The sequence below is a fragment of the Hippocampus comes genome, unplaced genomic scaffold (assembly GCF_001891065.2).
Source record: "Hippocampus comes isolate QL1 unplaced genomic scaffold, H_comes_QL1_v1.1 scaffold367, whole genome shotgun sequence".
Taxonomy (NCBI): Eukaryota; Metazoa; Chordata; class Actinopteri; order Syngnathiformes; family Syngnathidae; genus Hippocampus; species Hippocampus comes.
The window spans coordinates 110,467-114,775 of NW_017805741.1; the positions used below are offsets into that span (position 1 = coordinate 110,467).

Sequence of the window (4,309 nt, forward strand, 5' to 3'; positions counted from 1 at the left end):
GCAATCCGAGCGTTTGCAGCAAAGTGCTGTTTTCCCAAGTGAAACGTCCCCCCACCCCCCCCCCCACCCTTTTGAGTGCAGAGACCTCCGCAGCTTTCCCGCCGTCGCCGCGAGGAGGCCGCAAGGGGAACCTGAACATTGAACCTGTTGACGCACGCGTCCAGCTGTGGCCGCTGGAATCAGGCAGCATTTGTTCGTCTTCAATTCGAAAACAGTTGACGTCACAAGAGAAACCAGTCGGAATGCGGAGCTCTCGCAGCGGCGATTCAAATGCAGATTGAGTGAACAAAAGTGCCCACTTTAAAGCGATGCTGTGATTCACAAAACAACTTTCTTCTCAACCATCATGCGTGTGCATAGATAGATAGATAAAATCTACACACACGTCAACAAATAGATCGATCGCTCGATCGATGATCGACGCATAAGGCCGTTTCTCAAGGCAACGCTAATTGGAGGGTGCGCATGCGCGCCACAAATCTGGAGCCAATCCGCCGCCAATGCGGAACTCAAACGCCCAGCTGAAGTGGAAACGCCAATCAATCTCCCTAATGACGTTCATACTTTGTTTTCAAAGCAGGCTTAAAACATGTCGTATTCAAAAAACAAGGTCTGGCAATAACAAACATACAACAAAAAAAAAAGCGTGGCCACTTAAGCGTCTCACGCTCGGTTGAGGATTAAAAACCAGCATCGAACGACACCCGGGTGGGTCCACGGTAGTTTCTTTGTGTCACTCGGCTCTGCAAATCGACGTGAGGAAGGTCGAAGTGACTGTCACAAAAAGGAAGAAAAAGCAACACTCACATGGGAATCCAGCTTCTCAGCCCTCGGGAGTTGGTCCGCTCGGAGCCAGAAGTGAGCGCTCCGCGACGCAGCGGCCAGTGGCCAGTGGGCACCGCCGCAGACAATCAACGCCAGCTTCCTGCCATGTTTTTTTTTCTCGATTCCTCATCTTTAGCACCCCCTGTTGCCAGAGGCGGGTAGTAATCGGCTACTCTTGTTCGGTTGACTTTTTCGATGTATCTTTCTTCGAGTGGTTTGAACGCAACAGACGTGGAACTTTGATTTGAGGATTTCTGGTGACACTCCGCGTACTACTTGGATTTTTATCGCCGGTTCTTAAGGAACGCTTGCGTTGCTCGGAGACACTTTCGGCGCGACTTGTCATGTGACTGCTCTCACCAACCCGACGGAACGACCGGTGACGTTTGCCTCGATTTGGCCAATCATTCGCATGACCGAGTTGTATTCACAGCACCGAAGACAGAGCCCCCCCTCCCCCTTTTTTTTTAATTTAATTTTTTTTTACTGAAGGTTTGCAAGTTGCCAGAAAAGTCGTTCGCTAGTGAAACAGTCGTGGGTGGGCCCAACGAGCAACGTTTAATGTAATAATACGCGTTTTCAATACTCTGCGTTTAAAAACATTCCTAAAAAGTGAATTCATGACTCATGTATTGTCGTTGGATTCGTCTTAGTTTGTCATTTTCCAAGACAAATATATTGTCTGAGATTCATGTGCTGTTTTAGAAAATGAATTCTGGACTAGTTACTTACCACTTACTCTAATAGGAGTAATTTCTTTTATCTGAGGGATATTATTCTAAACGAACGGTCCATTTACTCGAGTATTGCCCGTCGCTGACCTTCTCGGGAGCTTGAAGGGTAAATGACGCCCTCTGGTGGCCGCACGTCTTGAACGGCGCTCGCCTCCCAACCGAAGTCGTCATCACAGTGACGACAGAGGCGAGCTGCCAGTTCCATTTCCAAATCACACTTTTGGTCGTCATTTATTTTTGCCTCGCTGACAGCCAACCGCCTAAACGTTCCCATCGGTGAAAAAAATTCGATGTTGTGATCGCAAGGCTTCCTATCAATTACGTACTGATTTTTTTTTTCCATTCAAGTCTTTTTTTCCCCAAGTCAGGGCCGGTGGAAATTCTCATCTCAGTCTCTACATGTGCGAAAACGAGAACGGGCTTTGCTATGGTCTGCCCAAGCACGGGGCAGCATCTCCAGGTCCGGCCTTCATTTGTGTGGAATTCAGCGCGCATCATTATGGCAAAGCGTTGCCAGCTGCAAGCGCTCGGGAGTTCTTATTTGAACTCAACGTGTGTTCTGAAAATAGCGACGCGGCAACCCGGAACACCGTCATAAAAAGTTTGCTTTGACGCGAGCGGCTCCGTCTTACGGACGGCTGAATAAACGAGTCGAAGCCGGAGACGCGCGCCGTCGAGTTGCAAACTCCCCAAAACGACGACGAAGCTCCAAATTCAAGACACGGAAGGCCTTCCGGAAAACGCCAGCAAAAAGAAGCACGGACGAGCGCTGGAAAGTGTGATCGAGCGCGACCACTCATCGATTTCACCTCATTTGCCATCGCGCCGACTGACCTGGACTGTCGGAATCGGCCTCGATCGCATCGCCAAACTATTTTATACCGCAAAAGTCCCGGTCGTCTCGTATCGAATATCGCGTTGCGTCTATTTTACCATGTTTATCCGGCGCCAAAGTGTTTCGTTGGGGGGGGGCTGATCATCTTGACAAAATCCGTTTGCAAAACGACGCGCACGGTGCGTCGACCGAGGCCAAAGGACGAAGGTTCACGCAAATGCAACAACGAAACAAAAGCCAAACTACGTCTGACAACTCGAACGACGCCCAACGTTTTCCGTCCTCGTCAGTTGATGTCATACTCAAGCTTTTGGCGTGACTTTGAAATCCATTTATTTGGGCAGCGCTGTCCGTCAAGGTCAAACAGCCATTTGAGAACGCTAATTTACTTTGGTACACACTCCTATTTTTTAAAAATCTTAACACTCAAAAACAACAGTAACAACAAAAAACTTGAACAAAAACTTACAACGCGGCTCTCAAAACTACTTTGGACTAACTGAGAAGAAACAACCAAAGTCAAAGGGAAATGAAAATGGAAGGAGAATGCAAGATCCCGACATGCAGAAGAAACGGATGCGTTGACCTCAACTGTATGCGGTCCAAGTGTCTTTGTGGTTGCTTTTTTCAATCCCAATCTTTTTTTCCAGTCATTGATTACCTTTCAAAGAAGCGACAAGAAGCGTCGGTCAAGCAGGATGGCACACGCTAATTTCCTCTTTCTCAAATGGGGAAAAATTCCAATCTCGCCTGTCAAAACCGAGGCCCAAAACAAACCATCAGAAAACCTTCCAAAACCAAAGCGCGGGAGTCCGTGGAGCTTCTGGGTCGGGTACGAGGACCCCAAGTCACTCTTTTGATCCCCCCCATTCAATCATTCAATCGATCCAAACTAACCTGTTGTCATCCGCGTCATGTTCTCTCCCACCTACTTGGACGACCCCGCCGCGGATTTCCTTCGGTGTCATTCGGAGTCGGCGTCCGGTCCTTCCGCCGTCTCGGATCCCTTCCTTCGCGCTCCGAGTCATCTCACGAGCGTCTCGCAGCTCCGCCCGAGAGCGAGTCTTCGGGCATCTTAGCGTCACATTCCGAGCGCCGACACAAGCGTTTGGTCCGTCTTGTTTCTTGGTTGAGGCCGGCCTCATCTCTTGACCGCTTCCTGGACGGTCCGGGTAAAGGTTCCGCCTCGGCCTCCGCCTCACCCGGACAAGAGAGCGAGCCGCCTTCCTCCGGCGCGTCGCCGCCGCCGCCGCCGCCGAGATCCGGTTCGCGGTCGCAGTTGAGCCGCAGCGTCGACTTCCTCTCTCGCTTGGCGTCTTGCGCGCTCTCTCGCATCCTTTTCTCACATCCGGCGGGCGGAGGGTCTTCTTCGTCGACGTCGATGCCGACGCTCTCCGAAAAGTTGTAATCGAACTCGTGCCACCATCGGAACGCTTCCTCGTCAATTTCCTCGACCTTGGACCCCGCGTTCGGTACGGCCGAAGGCGAAGGGCGCTCGTCCGCTCGCTCCAAAGCCCGGTCGCCGCCGACTTGCAACCGGGCGTCGTCGGCTCCGCCCTCCGCGGCGCGGTCGTCGCCGTCTTCGTCGTCGACGCCGTCTTCGTCATCGACGGCGTCGCGGTCGTCGTCCTCAAGGTTTTCCGGGGCCGTATCGTAGTCGCGGATGGCCAAGTCTTCCTCGCGGATTCCTTGGAACTCAAAGACAATTTCTTCAAAGATACTCCCGCACGAGAAAGGCCACACCTGCCAAATGAAGCGGATCCACGCGTGCTGGTCACGCGGATTGAAAAAAGGGGGAAGTCGCTCGTTGTCGTCGAGCATCAAATCGCTGTCGCTGTCCCCGAGGTGCCCGTCGCCGTCGCCGCGCTCGCTCTCGCCGTCCTCCGCGACGGCGTCGTCGTCGTCTCCGCCGTCG

The 4,309-nt window shown here is 52.1% G+C and overlaps 1 protein-coding gene across 1 annotated transcript in view; it reads right to left on the reverse strand.

The window, feature by feature from the left end:
- ntn2 (netrin 2) overlaps positions 1-1,044 on the reverse strand; it is a 14,288-nt gene extending 13,244 nt beyond the window's left edge. Inside the window, 1 exon segment of the mRNA XM_019883613.1 lies at positions 808-1,044. The gene's annotated coding sequence lies outside the window, so the exon portion shown is untranslated.
- Positions 1,045-4,309: the final 3,265 nt, after the last annotated feature.